This window comes from Suncus etruscus, chromosome 9 (genome assembly GCF_024139225.1).
Source record: "Suncus etruscus isolate mSunEtr1 chromosome 9, mSunEtr1.pri.cur, whole genome shotgun sequence".
NCBI classification, from domain to species: Eukaryota; Metazoa; Chordata; class Mammalia; order Eulipotyphla; family Soricidae; genus Suncus; species Suncus etruscus.
The window spans coordinates 65,038,728-65,060,168 of NC_064856.1; the positions used below are offsets into that span (position 1 = coordinate 65,038,728).

Here is a 21,441-nt window from a genome sequence, read left to right on the forward strand (position 1 = left end):
TTTATATTTATATATTTATTTATTTATTGGTTTTTGGCCACACCCATTTGATGCTCAGGGGTTACTCCTGGCTAAGTGCTCAGAAATTGCCCCTGGCTTAGAGGGACCAAATGGGACGCCGGGGGATCGAACCTTGGTCCTTCCTTGGCTAGCGCTTGCAAGGCAGACACCTTACCTCTAGTGCCACCATGCCGGCCCTGGAAATTTATATTTAATGCCTACCACTTTGCCTGGCAAGTGACAGATACAATTTGAGTAGTGGCTATTATTATTATTATTATTATTATTATTATCATTATAGCATAACTTACCTCTTAGAGTACCAAGTTATATCAATTGTGTAAAGTATTAGATACTATGCATTGATATTCTTCTACCTTCTTAAAATGTACTAAATGCAATTAAAATTCTTTCTTGATACTAAAATACTATTTATTACTCAAAATACTATACTTATTGATACTATACATTTATTTATACTATAAATATATACTTTTCAAGCTGGCACACTTTGTGAATTTTCATGGTCAAATACTGTTACAAAATCCTTTTTGTTATCACTGGAGAAAGATATAGATACCAGGTAAGCTCAAGTGAGGAGGACAAAAAGAAAGGAAAGGGTATTGAGAAAATTTGTCCTTATGATTCCTGTTTTATGTGTTTCTTTTTTGAGTCACATCTAGCTTTTCTCAGGGTTTTAGTCCCTACAGTGAACCTAGAAGTTCACAGGGGACCATTTGTGGTTATAGGAATCAACCCTAGGCCCATCCCATGCAAGGTCTTACCTATTATACTCACTCTTGTATATATCAAGTATATGATATAAATTATCTTTTATCACTGTGGCATTTTACTTTTCTATAGTTGCTTTATGGGATGGTAATGTTGAATCATATGTAGATGATAAATAGTGTGTAGTGTTTTTTTTTGGGGGGGGGTTCTTTGGGACACACCTAGAAATGTTCAAGGAGTACATCTAATTCTGCACTTGAAAATAACTTCTTGCTGTGCTTGGATAATCATATGGGATGCCAGGGATCTAACCTGGATCAGTAGAGTGGAAGGCAAGTGTCCTACTCACTGTTTTATTGCTCTGGGCCCCTGTGTAGTTTCTGTCATTTTTTGTCCTATACCTGACAGTGCTCAAAGTTTATACCTGGTTCTGTAAGAGCTCAGGAATGACTTCTTATGGTATCCAAGGGACTATCTAGAAATCCAAGGATAACCTAAGCAGTTTCCTTACTTCCTATATGATCGCTCCAGCTCCTAAAGATTAATTTACTGATTTGGTCTCTTTATATGCCTAGAATCTATTAGCATTTATCTAGAATATCTTTGAGCTTGTTTCTAGTATTAGCCTTTAATTTTATTAGAATGGGGAAAAATATGAAGAGGTGCTTGCCAAAAAATAAATAAAATCAGAAGAAATGAAGGACATTGTGTGATAGTTATTATATTTTCTTGTAGGTTAGCTGGGAATTATTGATGGTGCTTATTGTATTTTATTTTTGTGAAGGTCTGATTTGCTGAAAATATTTTTAGAGAAATAGTTTTTAAGAAAACTATCTTTTAATAAAATAGAAAATGGAATTTTTTGTAAACTTTTGTTTTGTTTTGTTTTGTGTTTTGGGTCACACCCAGCAGTGCTCAAGGGTTATTCCTGACTCTACATTCAGAAATTGCTCCTGGCAGGCTCAGGGGCATATGGGACGCTGGTATTTGAACCACTGTCCTCCTGCATGCAAGGCAAACACCCTATCTCCATTCCTATCTCTCCAGCCCCGTAAACTGTGTTTTTATTTTAGTTTATAGTTCAGAGCCCTAACGAGAAGTAGATTCTCACATACTTCTTTTTTTAAAGAAACCACACAGATTTATATATGTGACAGTGTATATTCAATTTTAGAATAGATCCTTCTCTAGGTTTTTTTTTTTTTTTTTTTTTGGTTTTTGGGCCACACCTGTTTGACGCTCAGGGGTTACTCCTGGCTATGCGCTCAGAAATCGCCCCTGGCTTGGGGGGACTATATGGGGCACGTCCTATGCTAGTGCTTGCAAGGCAGACACCTTACCTCTAGCGCCACCTTCTCTAGGTATTTTAATGGGAATAACTTTCACAAAGGAAAATTGATATTAGTATAATTGTTTTTGGACCAAAGAGAGTACAGAGGTTAAAGTACTTACCTTGCATATGACAAAATCTAGTTCGTTCCCCAGTACTATATATTTGCTCTCTATGTACCACCAGAAATGATCTCTGAGCAGAGATAAGAGTAAGCCATAAGTACTATCACGTTTGGCCTGAAAAATAAACCAAACAACCTATTATTCTAGAAGGCACTATACTTACCATATTCAGAATAGGTATATGCTGAGAAGTGATATGCATGAAATGTATATATATTAAGAAAACCCAATGGGTACTGTGATCCAAGATGGATACTGTGATCCAAGGATCAGAACACTTTAATAATACTGCTACAACTACTTTTTAGCATCCACAAAATACTGGAACTTTAAATGAAGGGTTTAGTTTAATTGAATGCACACTCTGCAGCAGAATACTAAAGCATAAAAGCAGAACTCTATTTATTTTTATTTTATTTTATTGGCCTTTCAAATGGTGCTATGGGCTTAAGGGCCCATTTGCATTTTAACACATTTTATTTCTCTAATCTCAGAACTGCTCTAATTGGACAAAATTTGCACCCAGATTCTTACTTTAGAGAAATCTGGAGGAAATCAATTACTATAAATCAGACATGTCATTATACTATAACTAGAGGGTAATTTCCTCAATTTAATAAAGTATCTACTAATAAACCTATAGTAACATTGTACATAAAGGTAGGAACAAAGCAAGGATGTTGCATTCACCACTCTCTTTCAAAACTGAGAAATCTTTGCTGATGTAATAAGGAAAGCACAAGAAAGAAAAAGTAAACATATTGAAAGCATGTAGAAATTGAAATAAGGAGCATAATACAATTTATATTAGCATACTTCAAAATGAAATATTTTTATATAAAGGTACAGAATATGTAGGACATATATTTAAGAGAATTACAAAACTGCTTAGATGGGTATTCCATGTTCATGGATAGGAAATTCAATATTATTAAGATGCTATTTCTTCTCAATATAATCTATAGATTCAATAAAATTTCAGCAAAATAAATCTTATAATTTTATAAGTATTGGCTCAATAAATCTAAATTGTTTATTATGAAGTCCCAGAATAATTAATACAACATTGAAAGAGAATAAAAGGGAATGGAGAACTGATGCTCCCTGACTTCAGAATTTACTAGAAATTTACCATAATCAAGCAATGCAGTTTTGGTGAAAGGATAGACAAAGAGACAGTATAATATATTAGGTCTAGAAATAGATCCTGAAAATAAGTTCCATTTATTGTAGGGCAAGGACAAAGATGATATAAAGGTGTGGCAAATGATATATATATGCATATATATATATTTCTAGTTAATGGAACTCTTGAAAGGATATGGAATATGATAAATCAATTCTTAGCCAAGTGCTCTGAATAATTATATTTTATCACTAAGACAAATCACAAGGTATTGTACTCTGACAGTGGTGCACACACATTTCTTGACTATTGTGTTTACAGTCTCCTTATTTAGAGGCCTCTGAACTTGTGGTGCTGAAGACTACAGGCAGCTAAGGATCAGTTGTAAACAGAAAAGCTTCTAGAATTCACACAGTGTATGTGGCACCATGAGGATCTAACTCATGATCTCACACTTATTTTATTCATTGAGTTACCTCTTGGCTCTTCTTGAGACAGCTCGAATACTAGATTTCTTTTGTTGTTCAATGAATTTAGTAATGGTTTTTGGCTCATTTTAAATTTCTTTTGACTTAGACTTTTTAGTACTATGTTGTTACCCTTTATGTCCTGAATAAAAATGAACAAATCATGGGGAATTGCAATTTAACAGACTTTATAATAATTGAAAAAAATTCATTAATTAAACCAGAAAATATTTGTAGTACATTACTGTATGCTGATCACAGAAATGAATGTGATGTGCCTGGACTTGCCTGAGGGTTTACTGGGCTTTAGGATTAATAATAGATCAGAGATGATAATGGATATTATTTGGTTCCTATATTGGAATTTTTTATCTTCTCTCATTTTTTAAAATCACACACCAAATATGATAGATTAGAACCTTCTGGCTGATTAAACCTTAAAGTAAACAGAGGTCAAGCAATATTATTATCTTATAAAAAGGGAACTCCCATGTCCTGATGTGACTGAGAACATAGAATTTAATTTCCTGTCAACTAAAAAGTATTCAGAAGTCCACATAGAAATATTTTGAGGCATTTTTCAGCTAAATTTACCAGGTAGTGGGCATATATCATTTACAGAAATAACATTTTAAAATAAAGAAAAATGGCAATATTAATTTATTACATTTTCTAATATCTTTGAAAAAATAACAATATTCTTGGCACAGAAATTTGCCCTTTCAGATCAGACATTGTGTATAAATTAGATGATTTTTCTTTAATATTGTTAAATATTTTGACCTTTCTAATCAATTACAATTTCTTGTTATTATTTTAAAGCTTCTTATTGTATACTGTATTTTTAAGAACAACAATGTATCTCAAAGATTCTTATACTTATTATTTTATTAAATATTCAAGTGAAATGAATTAAGCTTTCATTCTACACAATAGAGTTCTAATTTGTGTCTTCACATAAAGGGAGTAACAACTATTTTTATGAATTCATGTCATTGGCATTTGTTTCTGTCCTGTTCATGAATTCTTCCCTCTTGTTGGCAGAGACCCTATTGATCCACTGGTATTTGTCCCCACAATATTATAGCAATTCCACATTGTGGGAAGGTAGATAAAATTAAATAAAATTACCCTCATCTATTAATCAGAACATGAGGTGTCTAACTTTTATGTTGTTTCAGTTAAATGAATCTTTAAGTTAAAAATATAATATAAAAAAAAACAATATAGGGGCCAGAGAGATAGCACAGTGGTAGGGTGTTGCACGCAGCCAACCCAGGAGGGACTTTCGTTTGAATCCCAGCATCTCATATGGTTCCCTGAGCCTGCCAGGAGTGACTTCTGAGCGCAGAGCCAACAGTAACTCCTGAGCGCCGCCAGGTGTGACACCAAAAACAAAACAAAACAAACAAAAATATATATAATATAGTTTGGGGGGGTTTGGGAGGTGGGGAAACACCTGGCTGTGCTCAAGATCATTCCTAGTGATGCTTGGTGATCATATGAAATGCTAGGGATTGACTCTGTATTGGCAGTATTCAAGGCAACTTATTCCCCAAAATATGTTTTCTAAATTGTAAAAAATTCACACATACTGAAAAATATACAAGCAATATATACAAATATGATAAAGCAAATATTATTTGAAATGCCACAGATAACTTAATATTTTGGTCATCATCCTGCTAGATCTCTGCACCTTTATGTCCACACATACACACTAACATTAACATTTATGAAATCATACTAAATGTTGGCACTTTTCTCCTTACTCATTTCCTTCTCCCTCATTTTTATTTTTATCCAGCCAAAATATTAAAAGCATGGCATGTACCTTTCATCAACATATCATCTGTTGATAGAGAGTCACATAAAATATACTCAAATGAAATGATTTTGTTATTATGGGCCCAATTTATATATAATTCTTCAAAACTTTCTCTTCTTTTTCAATAATGACCAATATATTTTCTTTTCCTTTGCATCACAGAGTCACTTAATGGCAGTAATATAGGTTGAGAAAAGTATGGTGTAAATATCAGAGTGGAATAAGCCTAGATTGTGGAGTTTACTGCACATCCAGGCTATGTGGTATGCTTTTTGGGATCTAGTGTATATGCAGTACATTGTTCATTTAAACATTATCGAATGATGCATTTCTATGTATGGCAAGAGGCATAGTGTTTGAAGACAAAAATATTAATCTAAAATAAAATGTATCTACTAGTTCTACTATCTACTACTACTACTACTACTACTACTACTACTACTACTACTACTACTACTACCTACTAGTTGGGATCTGAGTTCAGATTAACCAGGTTATAGGGATTGTTTAGCTTGCTATTTTTACCCCCATATGCACCAGTAGTATCATGTAGCATTGTTCCTTTTTGTATAGGCACATTAAATAGGGAAATCAGGGGCCGTAAAGATAGCACAACAGTAGGGCGTTTGCTTTGCATGTGGCCTACCAAGGAGGGACCTAGTTCGATTCCTGGCATTTCATGTGGTCTCCAAACTTGCTAGGGGTGATTTCTGAGTGCAGAGCCAGTGACCCTTGAGCCCCAACTGAGCGTGGTGGCCCAGCGGCCAAATCAATCAATCAATCAATCAATAAATAAAGTTTTAAGGGCCAGGAGAGATAGCACAGCGGCGTTTGCCTTGCAAGCAGCCGATCCAGGACCAAAGGTGGTTGGTTTGAATCCCGGTGTCCCATATGGTCCCCCGTGCCTGCCAGGAGCTATTTCTGAGCAGACAGCCAGGAGTAACCTCTGAGCACCGCTGGGTGTGGCCCCAAAACCAAAAAACCAAAACCAAAAACAAAAAATAAAGTTTTAAAAAAATGGGAAATTTTATATATATAGTAGGAAGTTCTTATATAATAGGAATAGCAACTCATAAATTTTATATTGCAGGGCCTTTAACCCCGAACATTTGTCATAGTGACTTGATTTAAGCTTTAGTCGATTGGACATCAGCCATTCATCCCCGAATCTTGGATTCCATCTTTGGAACCAGCATGGTTTTCTGCATCAGCACCAGGGATTGAACTTCTACCTGCGAGGCCCTAATGCTACCCTGGCACCAATCTTCCTCCAGGGTGGATTCATTTAATACTCTGATGACTTGGAAATAGCAAAAACTTGCTTTCAGGGCAGGTTTTCCTCCATTGCCACCTAACAATGGGATGAAACCAAAAGAATCCACGACAACCTGGCTTTGACATAGGATTTGTGCAAAACCCCAAGATCTCTAATTACAGAAACCTGACTGTGACAACCATGATTGAGGAAAACTTTTCCTGGGACCATGAAGACTTTGGAGTTAGACAAGTTAGTATGCACAGAGCCTGTAGTTGGTCTTATGGCAGAATGCTTCATGGGTAAGGACACCTTGTTTTTAGGCCAATGGTTTTTCCTTTCTATTTTCCCCAATGGTTGCCGTGCCTACACACACAAAAACAAAACAAAACAAAACAAAACAAAAAAACCTGTCCTCCCTTTTTTTATCTTTTAGATAGGAGCTACCACCTTTTTCATAAAACCTTGGGACATGAATTACTTTGTTTTACCTCATATTTCTGCTTAAACCAGGTCAATCACATGTGCCTTACATTGCTCTACTATTTTTCTGTCTCTTAAATTTTAGACCGTATATGAAACATTGTAAGCATATTGTTAACTGCTGAATTTTGTTTTATTTCTCTAGTTATGTTGATATTTTGTGGTTCGCAAATAAGTTTCTTAAAAATCTACTGTTCTATTTTCTGGTTTGTAAACTCTAAAATTTTTAAAAAGATAGTTCTAAAGTAGCTGTTTTCTTCCTCTATACTATTTTAGACCAGATACTATTCTTGAAGTAAATACTACATGCCTTTAGTAATGCCTTTCCTCTTTGACTGAGAAGTTTTTTGTTTGTTTGCTTGTTTTTGGGTCACACTCTGCTTTCAGAAATCGCTCCTGGAAAGCATGGGGGATGCAGGGATTTGAACCACTATCCGTCCTGAATAGGCTGCTTGCAAGCCAAATGCCCTACCGCTGTGCTATCTCTCTGGCCCCTGACTGAGAACTTTAAGTTATAGTATTTTTCCTTCACTCTAGTAATTTTTCTTTTTCTACATTTTGTTCTTTGTGCAAACTTGAATTTTATCTTGTACATAAACAGATCATTATTCAGTCATTGACTCATGTGTATTGTTATTCCAATAATGAAAACTGCTTTTCTTTTCTTTTCTTTTGAATGATATGATATAAATTTCAGTTCCTTGTCCTATTCTAATTCTTGAATCTGTTTCTAAAACTCAGAGAAAACTATTATGAGTTTGTTTAGGTTCCTCTATCTCTACCCCTGGGTCAGAAATACTCTATTCTCTGATAGCTTGAACAATGGTATAATTCACATCATAGCAAAAAATTTAGTCCTTTTTTTTATCCTCTCAAAGATTACATTAACTGGATACTGTCCTTTATTATAATTTTTTAAAATTCCTATTTCTTTGACTAGTTTTCTAATAGTCCATAGTTGGTGATTAAATCCCATTTATTCTTTTACTCAGCATAATTTTAAGTGAAAAATCATAGTATTTTGGTAGTCTTTTGAAATATTTTCTATTAAGCTTATATACTATGATAGTATTTTCTTTTTTATGTTTTGAATTTTGCTTTAGCTTTTGGTTAGCTGAAGTTAGGTTATCAATCTGAAGTTTTTTCTTTCTTTCTTTGTTGAAATTATTACATAGGTGTCCAGAGAAATTTTATTTTTAGAAAGCATCTCTTGGCCTTTTTCTTGAATGACAACTTAAGTGGGTTTTATGTTTGTGAGACACATCCATTTCTTCGTATAATTTATAGATGTTTCTCAATTGTCTTCTGTCATTGAATGCTGTGTGGAGAAGATTGTCTTATTGCATCTTTTAACTTATTTTGATTTTTACTTTTTGCTTACATGTCTGAAGAATTTTTCAGAAACCTTTATTCTTGCAATTCTTTAATTGTTAGGTTATAAATTTAATGTCCTGCACATTATTTTTGGTATGTGGTACCAAAATTTTAATTTTTAATATTTTTGTTTCAGGAATTTTTCCTTATATATTATTTTTAAATGGACATAAATATGTATATTTCTGCTTATTTTTGTTGGTTTATATTATCAGAGCAACTTAAATCTGTCCCTTGCATAATTTATTAGAATGTGTACTTTTTGATGGCTTGAAAAAGAAAGCTCTTTACATTTTTGAAGTAATTATTCTTTACATAACTAGACCTTTATCTGGTGAATCAGGAGCAATTATAGTAAAACTTTCAAAAAATCTTAAAGAAAAAATAAACTCTTTATAAATACACAAATAATATAGATTGCCTGGAGCATGATTAATGTCACTGGAAACGTATTGTTTTTCATGTCTAGTCTGATGTATATTTTTAAAGTTACTACTACGTGCAAAATAATCACCTCAATGCTACTAATATTATTTTTAGAGCATCATAGAAAAGCTTATAAAGTACTAAGATCGATACAAAAAGCAAAATAGTAAGTTCTTTTGTGCACCTATCTGAAAATAAATGTTTGTTTTACTCCTGTCTCCAAATTCACTCTAGATAGATTTTGAAAATTGCTATCTCCATCTTTTACAGATTCAGTATACATGTATACCCTCCTTACATATAGATATAAAATCTATTTGTATTTTGTGCTTGTAATGCACAAAATTCTTTAGGTTTAAGATAACCTAAAGAATTGTGGCCAGATTATGTGGGAAGTTATGTACTTGAGAAAAATATATAAAATATCTTTAGTGACTTATTTATACTCAACCTAAAAGAAGTAGAAAAACAAAGATTAAGCATATTATTAGTTGATTCCAACTTGAATAAATTATTTCAAAATCCCATCTACCCATATTTAGGATGGATAATAGGATCCAGAATATCCAACAATAAAAATATCATTTTGGAAACAACATCTTTTATTTTCCATAATAAAATTTTAAAATCTTGAAGTTTTAAAATCTTTGTACGAAAAGGTTGTTGAAATTTTTGGTGCTGACATTGCGAAAGTCAGTATCTAAAGATTGGGTTAAAAATCTTTGGCAGGGGCCAAAGTGGTGGTGTAAGGGGTAAGGCGTCTGCCTTGCCCACGCTAGCCTAGGATGGACCGCAATTTGATCCCCCAGCGTCCCATTTGGTCCCCCAAGCCAGGAGCAACTTCTGAGCACTTAGCCAGGAGTGACCCCTGAGCATCACCGAGTGTGGCCCCAACACCCCCGCCCAAATCTTTGGCAAATTTGTTTTCCATTCTTTGCTTTTGACAAAATTGATTAAAGATGTAATCAAGGTGTCATCTTATAGATCATTGAAATTATTTTTAAGCTATATTATTAGTTGCTTTCTGGCATTCAATTAAGAGTTAGTTCAAAGAATTATGAAATCGGTATGACAAAACCTCTTCCATTTCCAATATCATATTTTTATGGGAATTAGTTGTCACAGCTCATATATCTATTAAAGCAACAACTACACAAATTGGCAGAGTCACTAATGAAGTTCTTTTTTTTTCCATTTTATTAATGAGTAAGAATTATTTGTGGATACTGGAACTAATTTTAAAATATCTTCTTCATCTTATTAAGAACTATATTTCCAGTAAACTTTAATATTGAACAATTTTAATGAAATATGTAATAAGAGTAGAATGTATGATCAATCTTATTAGGATATTTTAAGATTAGAATATTATAGTTACAGAAAATAGAAAACATAGTCATCTCTTTTACAGAACAGGTTATAATGGAATAAAGAAACTATTAAGCATAAAATGTAATGCATTATAACAAAAATCCAGGGAAGCAATGAAAAATTTCTGACAGTTAAAGATGAGTTTGTTCTTTTATTCTGAAATGAATGTCATTTTTCATTGTTATGGTATTTAGATTCTAGTGGATATATTTAAAAGAGCAATGTAATAGCTTAAATGTCAATATTTATAATATACTGGAAACTGTGTTTATAATTATTAGGTTTATGAGAAACATCTTAGATATCACCTAAAATAGACTAGTGACAAAAGCCACCTTTTCTATGTAGCACTCTTAGTTTATATTTTCCAGTATGGAAAAAATGATGTAATTTTTATTAACTTTACATGGTACTGCTGCTAAATGATTACAATTATCCTAGTATGAGAAAAAGGCTTCATAAATGTTAGTTTAGATCTTTTTCATTTTCAACTACAGAAACAGGTAGAGGTGACAAGTCTGAAAAATTCCATCAGAAGTAAGAAGTTTAAACCATGTACTTCCTCTAAATTTTAGCTCCAAGAACCAGGATCATTTTCTATAAAGTGATGTCTTTTAAATGGGCGCATAAAGACTTCTTGTTTATACTCCATATTAAAGCATCACGAAGGGTCAAAAAAAATTAAAAACTCCATTTTTCTTCCTAGAAGGCATTCTACTGTATATTTTCCCAAGGTGCCTGAAAGTTACCTTGCTCTTATGGACAGACTGGGGTCCTCCCTGGAGCTTGAAAAAAGCAAGAAACAATTTCCCCATCATACTAAAATATATTATAATTAAATTGTCAAAAGTTAGAAGATAGAGATAATTTTGGAAGCAACAAGAGAGATGTATTTCTTAGGGACAAGATTTTCATAAGAATATTTGTAGTTTTCAGCAAAAATATTGACGATCAGAAGTTAGTAAGATACATATAATTAAAAGGCTTTAAAAAACAGCCAACCAATCACCCACAAACAACAAAATAACCGTTTTAATCTAGTAAAAAGCATCCTTTCTCTTGAAAGGAAGATGAAGATATTTACAGTTTTAAGCATCACATGAATTGCCTCCCAGAAATACTAAAGGTAATGTTTCCAGTTGAAATTCAAGGGTGTTAATTAGTAATATAAAAATAAATGATAAATAAATATAAAAATAAATGATTATAAAGCTAACTGACAGAGTTAACCAGGTAAATTTAGAATGCTTTAATACTATCATAGTATATATAGATCTTTTTAAAGTTAGGATAAATGTTATAAGACAATAATATTAAAATAAATATATTTCAGTACTCTGCTAATTGATATATAGTAGAAAATATATAAATATTAACTTTCCCAAAATGTGAAAGGGCAAAAATGTTTAGAAATGTTTTGTCTGAAATTAAATTGATTGCTGTCAGCAGCTAAGTTACATATGTAACTAAGTAGTATAGTGTAGTCATGTATAGTTCCATAAATATCTCCAATATTCACATCCATCTCTCCTCCCCAAAAGAGACTTGGGTAGTTAACAGTTTAAAATATTTTTTTTAAATTTTAAATGTAATTTGTTGTCAAGTTTAATGCAAAATTTTACTTAAAGTACATACATAATAGATAAAAACAGCAATAAAAACTGAACCATTGGGTCTGGAGAGATAGCACAGCTATAGGACGGTTTGCCTTAGACGCAGAAGGATGTCTAATGCTGGTTCAAATTCCAGTATTCCATATGGTTCTCCAAGCCTGCCAGGAGCGATTTCTGAGTGTAGAATCAGGAGTAACCCCTGAGCACTGCCCCCCCCACCAAAAACACACACACAAAAAAACAAACAAAAAAAGTGAACCATCAAATCACAAAGATAGTAGTGTAAAGGTAATCTATAAGCATTTAAAAGTGACAAAATCACAACAGTAAGCCATTATTTATGAATAACTTTTAAGTGTAAATGCGCTAAATTCTTCATTCAAAACACGTGGAGTTATTAAACAGATGAAAAGAAAGTCCTAACTATATACTGCTTATAAATAACTCACTTCCTCTTTAAGAACATATATACGTCTAGCTTGTTCCAAGGTCTTGAATTTAATACCCTGTGGAGCATGCCCTTTTGAGCATCATCATGTGTAGCACTAGATGCTTTCAAGCACTAGGCCATTAGGACATTCTAAAGACCCTTGGGCACTTTTGGGAGTTTCATTATTAAACATTTCTATGGAATGAAAAAGGTCTTCTTACAAAAATAAAATAACAGATCTCAGAATTATGTATATATTAGGCAAAATAAACTTTAACTAGAAAGACAAAATGTTATTATACAATGACAAAGCATTAATCAAGATAACCAATTAATCCAGTGAATATTACAGTGTCAAGTAGCTGAATCCAACATTAGAGAACTAAAATATTAAAGTAAATGTTATAGATATCAAGAAAGAAATATACAGCAAGAAATAATTATAAGAGACTTCAATATTCCACTTTAAATAATACATTATCCAGATGAAAAAATTTAATCAATAAATATTGGAATTGAACTACAAATTAAGCCTAATGTGCCTAATACTAACACATTTTGAGAGTTCCTTTAAATAGAACCAGAATATACCTTCTGAAATATACATAAATCAAGTTTTAGAAGATTGAAATAGTTTTCTGCATCTTTTATAATCGTAATGAAATAGAGCTAAAAAACCAGCAACAAGAGGATAATTGGAAAATTCTTGAGTACGTGGAGATTAAATAATATGCCTCTGAACAATCAATGGGTCTAATAGAAAGCAAAAGAACAATAAAAATTCTGAGACAAATAGAATATAAACACAATATACAAACTTAAGGGATGGAGCAAAAGCAGTTTTAAGAGAAATTTATAGCAATAAGTGCCTATAATAAGAAAAAATAAGGTGTCAATAAGCAAGTTAACTTTAACACTTAAATAGATTGAGTCAACATAGAGTAGAGAAAGAAAAAAATTAAGCCTAAAATTAATAGAAAAAAGAAAATAATACAGAGTCAAGGAACAAAAAAATAATAGAAAAGTTTAGTGAAACTACAAAATTTTTTAAAGCTAAGTAACATTTAGGAATCTTTATTTTGCTTGAGAAAACAAATTATGAATGAAATACAAATACAATATAAAACGATGGACACAGATCTACAATGACATTCCTCCCTTGCTTCACTGTGAGAGGATAAACAAATGACTCATAGATATATAAAAAAGATGCTCAACATTACTTACCGGTAGGAAAAGACTAACTAAAACATTAGCACAGAACATGGAAATATATCATTAGCAGATGATAATGAAATTGCCTATTACCTTTAGAATGCTTGTTACTAAAAGGATAAGAAATAAATGTTACCAAAAAAAAAAAGGTCAAGATAAAGGACAATGATATGGTGAAAAAGGGAACCTTGTACACTACTGGTAGGAATTGAATTAGGATACCTATTATGGAAAATATGTAGATTTCCTTTAAAAATATATCACTGACCCTTCAATTCTAGTCCTTGTTACATATACAAAGAAAATTAAATTAATACTTCAAAGGGGCCGGGCGGTGGCGCTAGAGGTAAGGTGCCTGCCTCGCCTGCGCTAGCCTTGGATGGACCGTGGTTCGATCCCCCGGCGTCCCACATGGTCCCCCAAGCCAGGAGCAACTTCTGAGCGCATAGCCAGGAGTAACCCCTGAGCGTTACCGGGTGTGGCCCAAAAACAAAACAAAAAAAATTAATACTTCAAAAATAGTTACCTCTGTTCATTACGTTATTGACAGAAACAATGTAAGTTTCCACTAAATGATAAGTTGATCAAGAAAATGGGATATATACATATACAAACACACATGATAAAGGATATGAATTTACATATCCTGCAATATGTCAACTAATGGATGATGCTGTGGATAATTCTTATTATGATAACATATTATATATTATTATGCTGTGTATAATTATTTAAAGTAGCAAAATGTAAATATTGAATGGTATGTTTTATACATAGCATCTAAAAGGAAAACACAAAATCAAACAACAAAAAGAACGCATTGAAACAGAAGATTGGTGGTTGAGGGATGAAGTGAAACATGGGTTGATGTTGGTAAAATGGTACAGTATTTCAATAACAGCATGAATAAATGATTAGGATTTAGAACACAGGATGGTGACTTTGGTTAAGAACACATTGTGCGGTCGGAGCAGAGGCGCAGCAGTAGGGTGTTTGCCTTGCACCCAGCTGACCTCGGACGGACCGCAGTTCGATCCCCAAAATCCCATAGGGTCCCTCAAGCCAGGAGCGATTTCTGAGCGCATAGCCAGGAGTAACCCCTGAGCGTCACCGGGTGTAGCTCAAAAACAAAAAGCAAACAAACAAAAAAGAACACATTGTGCACTTCAAATTTGCTGAGAGTAAATTTTAATTATTCTTTTGTTTTGTTTTGTCTTTGGGGTCACATCGGCAGTGCTCAGGGGTTACTCCTGGCTCTATGCTCAGAAATCGTTCCTGGCAGGTTCGGAGGACCATGTGGGATGCCGGGATTCGAACCACTGTCCTTCTGCATGCAAGGCAAACACCCTACCTCCATGCTATCTTTCTGGCCCCAATTTAATTATTCTTACCACAAAAATGTAACTATGTGGAGTGATGTATACTAATAACTTGATTTTAGATATCTATCACTATATACAACCATTAGGCTATCAATTATATTTCAATAAAATTGAATGTTAAACTTTGCTTATTACATTCACATGAAATGAATTTGGAGAGTCATAACTAAAGTTATAGACTGGCTATACTATTCTGGTGACTTAAATACCAATCTTTAAGAAGAATAAAATTTCTGTAGACAATAAGAAATATGGGGTTGGTTCATTTTACTTTCCACTAGACCCCCAAAAGGGTGAACTGCGCAGTTTCCACTTCTGCTGAAGCAGATAGTGACCTCTAGTGGAAATGAAAACAAAAATACCCTCCTTGTTGGTGTCACCCTACTCTACTGCATTCTTCACTAGCTACTTGGGATTATTTAATTTTAAATTTTTATAAATCAAATTAAATTTATAGCATATAGGTATACAATTTAAAATTAAAGTTATTTTTAATGAAACAAGAAACTTTATCAAATAAAACTTACTTAGAAAGATGTGAGAGGAGAAAAGAGGAAATCCGAGTTCAAGAGAGAGGCCATAGGCTTCTCCAGACAGGAAAAAGCTAAGTAGCATTTGTTTTTTCTTTGTTTATTTGTTTTGTTTTGCTTTGAAATATGGAACGCTTCACGAATTGGCATGTCATCCTTGAGCAGGGGCCATGCTAATCTTCTCTGTATTGTTTCAATTTTAGTATATGTGCCGCCGAAACAAGCACAGTAGGATTTGTTTTAAAAGTAGAACATGGACTTGAAATGCAAGCCACCATGTCTTTGGAGAGGATTTTTATACAATTATTCCAAATAATTTTTCCTGGAGTTTTGAATACATAAAAGGTAATCTGGACAATGTCACAGGAAAGCCTTGCCCTATTGATGGTCTTTACGAAGTCTCACCCCTGCCTATTTATTAATGGTCTCTAGAGATTCTTCTGTAAGTTGTCCTTTTCTAAGGGATACATCCTTATCTGGGTGAGGACTTGGAATATTGAATCTGGGTGGTAGTTAAATTTCTTCTTTGTAAAGAGCTCAGGATTTATGTTTTAAAGGGATATATGGTCATCATGACTCGTGGCCACTTCAGCACTAGGGTATCGGTATCTCTTCCTACATTTTATAATTTCACACAAGCGCATTACCCAGACCACCCCCACTTATCTGTCTACAAGCTCAATTCTTTTACAAGGAGTCAACTATGATTTGAAGATGTGTCCATCTTCACAAAATAAATATGTGGAGAAACACACACTGCACTCAGTGCTCTCTCTCCAGTGACTTTTTCAACATGCTATTTTTTTCTATTGTCTTCATCTCTGTTTGTTTGTCTTGTTTTGTTTAGTTTTCAGAGATGGCCTCTCACCTTCCCCAGAGAACACCCCTAGTAAGTAGTATCTAGTCTAGAATTCTGCTTCCACCCAACAGGGCTTCTCCTCTAGAAAAGTGGCAAGTCCTTCTAAGGGACAGGATGAGTAGGGCCCACTTGCTTCTATTTCCCCTCATTTCTGCTCTCTTAATTGAGGATATAGATGAAGATGTTAGAGGTGCAATGTAGTAGCCCCTTTTTGTACAATAATATGCAATACTGAAAATGGAATAAGTTGCCAATAAGGAGTCATGAACTGCCACACTATCACCAACTCAAGTATTTTTTTAAACCCTCAATGCCTGACCTAACAGCCAAGAATGGAAATTATTATTATTATTGGAATGATAGAAACTGGGCCAAACCCAAAGGTGTTCAGAGACTATCCCTACACATTTATCAAATTTTCACTTTTCAATTCCACCAGCTAAATTTGAAGCACTAAATAGCCACACATGCTAATGGATAGTGAATAGAATCCATTTGATGGCTATAGATGGAACATTTTATGGACTTACAGACTCTGATTGGATATTTTATGTTTTGTCTATATTAAGGTTCTTTAACTTTTTCCACTCATTACCATTTTTAAGCCCAAGAAAATGTTTTTATGCTATGGGTATATAGGTAAATAAAATATGTATATAAATCATCTCTTCATAATCATAAAGAAAGTTATTTAAAATTTTTAAAGATTTTTTCACTCAAATATTCAATCATACAACCCCCATACCACAAATCAAAAGTTTAAGGGGCAGGATCTATGTCATTAATTCTGAGTCAACAAATCAATCAGACGATATACCTTAATCTGATATTAACAAAAACTCTCAAACCACTAAATCACATTGCACTGTGCTGATTTAAATTAAGATTGTTTTAGAATGTTTAAGTGTTCCCATTTTTATGGTAATGGACAAGAAACCCAGGACATGCACTTTACCATTGTACCAGATTCCTTGGTCCTCTATTTAAATTATTTTTATTTTATTTTATTTTATTTTATTTTGGGGGGGCACACCCGGTGACGCTCAGGGGTTATTCCTGGCTCTGCAGTCAGAAATTGCTCCTGGCAGACACAGGGAACTGACCATACGGCATGCTGGGATTTGAACCACCATCCGTCTGGATCTGCTCCATGCAAGGCAAACACCCTATTGCAGTGCTATTCTCTACAATTTAAGGATTTTGTTTGTACTTTAGATAACAAGGTTACTGTTGTGTTCATGTTTATGGTTTTATATATAGTTATCATATTTTATCGTTACCAAAGTGAACTCCATCATTGTCCTGTGTTACTTCTGGTCTATTTTTTAGATAGAGGGGTACTCTATCTACTCGATAAGCTCAATTTTTGCAATAAAAGTACTTCTTAACAGGAATAAGTGATTTTCTTTGTCTAATTTTTGATCCTTTAAAAATACCACTTAGTACTCAATTTTAGAAAATCATAATTACAAGTGTATTAATTTAAAATAAAAACCATGTTACAGGTATGGTTTCAATAAAAATCACTGTACTTTTATTAATAGAAAAAATACAATCTCACTAAACTATTTGAACATTGGTTTATTAAATTTTTGCTGAAGACAGCTATGAAAGCAACCCAAATGTCCAACATTAAGTTAATGGATAAGGAGCTTACAGTATTTATACACAGTGGACTACTATGTAGCAACAAGAAAAAAATGTTCATAGTTCACTACATCTTAAATTGAGTTGAAAGATTTCATGCTCAGTGAAATAAACCAGAGTCAGAGCAAATATAGGATGATCTCACTCATCTACTGTATATATAGAGGGCATGGACAATATCAATTAGTATTCAATCTTTTATACTAGATTATAGACTCGATAGTATCATTTTGGAAGTAAGAGGTTATGAGGCTGACTGAAAGTAAAACAGGAACATTGGTGGAATATCTGTAGTCTGTGACTGGTGGGTTAGAGAGATACTAGCATGCCCCTAAGTCATAACTGTCAAAAAACCAACTATGTGGGGACAAAGAAAGTCAAACCCAAAAGAGCATTGGCACAGAGGTAGGCACTTTGGTTGTGGTGGTATAAGCAACTTTGTATAAGCATACCATAAACCTAAATGATATAGTAAGCCCATTATCCAAACTATCATAAAAATAAATAGAAAAAATGTTTTTGCTTGAGCAGTATTATATTTTTAGCATTTGCTATTCTTCATTCTACCTCTTTCTAGATGGACTCTCTCTTATTAAGTGACAGCAAAGAATAGGACAAATTACTAAGGTTCCAGGCTTTTATTATTTCTGGGAATTCAACTGATACACTAAAGCCATTTGCAACACATGTTCTGTCATACTCAATCTATGACATTTCTCCTGTGATAAACAGTAATAATGTAAGAAAACCAGCAAGTATTCACAAATTTGATTTTATATTTGCTGGTTAAGATCATGCTATTAGAATAAACAGATACACAGCATGCCTCAGAAATTGTTATTAATTAAAATCTTTTCAGATGTTTTAATTATTTTGTTTTAATCCCAGCCACCATTATCTAAACAGTTTAATCAATATCCACCTCAAATATGCCCTCTCTATTAATAGAAAAAATATTAAATGTGAATGTTCTTTTCCATCTTTTTAATTTTATAGATACTGTTGCTCAAAACAGTTTTCATGATTATTAAGCTGAATTGCATCTCATCAATCTATTTTATATGTAGAACCAAACCTAAGACGTGTTATTCCCATTAAAAATAAGAACACAATCATAATCTTACTTACTAAATATTTTATTAAATGTGATTTTATATGCTCATTAGCCTAAAGAGTCTCACTTTTTTGGTTATTATTTTTATTTATAGGGATACACCCCTAGCTGTGATGAAAGGTGGGGAAAGGTCTGTGGCCACTCCTGGCAATGTTGGGCCTCATGGACCTAATAGTTTGGTGCTTGAGCCAGATTGTGTTTTGTTTGGACCTCCTGACCTATGGCAACAAACAGCAACATTAGGTGGTCATATAATACAGATAATCAGACTCTGGTTTCTCACGTGCCAGCCATAGGCTTTGCCACCTTTGAAATTTGAAATTGCTATTTTTTTACCATTACTTGGAGAACTGCCATTTCTTGACTAGACCCTAGTAAAGATAAACATGAACAATAGCTAAAGAGATAAATTATCTCTATAAGTCAAATATAATAGCAATAAATGCAACAATTTGCTGGTTAATCTCAAAATGATACCTGTACATATATATAGAATGGATGGGAGTTACATGGATCTATAAATGCAAAACAATTGATAATTTAAATTATTCTTGACTTTAAGATATATTGGTGACATGACTGTGTGTGGTAGTTTCCACTAGGGTGAATGTCTATTTTCTACTCTCTGAGAATAATAAAAACACAAAATATACACTGGATAAATCTAAAATAAATAATCCACAGCCAACTATTCCTGGCATCACCTGGTAAAGACTGGTTCCACCAAAATATGCTTTTTCCCTCCCTTGGAACTATGGACAAGACTTAAAAGACTTAGATTCTGTTGTTGAAGTAAACAATTACAGTAGTTCTAATATTTCTGGATATAAGACTTCTTAAGGGGCCGGGCGGTGGCGCAAGAGGTAAGGTGCCTGCCTTGCCTGCGCTAGCCTTGGACGGACCACAGTTCGATCCCCTGGCGTCCCATATGGTCCCCCAAGCCAGGAGCAACTTCTGAGCGCATAGCCAGGAGTAACCCCTGAGCATCAATGGGTGTGGCCCAAAAACCAAAAAAAAAAAAAAAAAAAAAAAAGACTTCTTAAAGGGCTAAATCTTGAAAGTAATTAGCTTTGTTACTATTTATCTCTCAAACTTGTGTGCCATTAAAATATGTTCAATTTCTGTTATTGTCCTTTGTAAAAATCTTTTTCAATATCTTTTTCTTTATGCTTCCAAAATCCTTACTTAATATATTTTTAAGCTTAAACTCACTTTAGTTGACTTTCTATCACTTACAACCAAAGCTGAGACAAAATTTTGACAGAGGAACTGATGCAATCTTAGTTTATAATATTTACATACTTAGGGCAAGACAAATGATGCTAATTTTTAATTCTAAACTGTAGCATTGTATTGATTCAGAATAGTGAAAAGAGACAAAATTCATAATATAAAAGAGAATTGATGCAATTGGAAATTTAATTTAGAGGAGACTACTGGAATAAGTCTGATATGTGACTATTGGATTTGTTTTCTACTAGTTAAAAGAAACATAAATATTATTTATGTAATATTTAAGGCTCAACATGCTTCTAATACTTCTATAAAACATCAACCTAGTATATATACATGCAAATATAGTTTTATAAGATTCTTGACACATACAGAAATTCAATTAATAAATAGTCACAGCATATACACAGCATACTACAGTATAATCCACTATATGCTAGCAACTTTATTATACAGAAAACTTGAATTTTTGCAAGACAGAACTATATATTTTTTCTTTATTTAAGCATCTTGATTGCGGGGTCCTGTAAGCCCCCCGGAGGGGTCCGGCCAGCAGGAATCAGTCGAGAGGCTCACGGACGACCGCACCTTTATTTAGTAGGGCTCGAAACACGACCACACCTGTGAAAAATCTGAGAGAGGTTAGTAATAACGACCTAAGACAATTTGAACCGTTCAAAGGCGCGTTCAAAGGAGCTCAACACCTTTTTATATAGGGAAGGTGAAGGAGTCAGGCAAAAGGCAATGTCAATCATACTTTCTGCGCGAAAACTACTTCATTATCCCAAATAAGGTAAAACTACAGCTCAGGCTAAATGAAACAAAGAAAGTAAATCATTTTCCAAATAAGGCAAATGGGCAGTGAGTGGGATAGGGGGCAGGACAACCTGCAAGTCATGAT

The 21,441-nt window shown here is 33.5% G+C and overlaps 1 non-coding gene across 1 annotated transcript; it reads right to left on the bottom strand.

The window, feature by feature from the left end:
- Positions 1-15,807: 15,807 nt before the first annotated feature.
- On the bottom strand, positions 15,808-15,914 carry LOC126019734 (U6 spliceosomal RNA). Its single transcript, XR_007499359.1, has one exon. It is a non-coding gene; the product is annotated as a U6 spliceosomal RNA (small nuclear RNA).
- Positions 15,915-21,441: the final 5,527 nt, after the last annotated feature.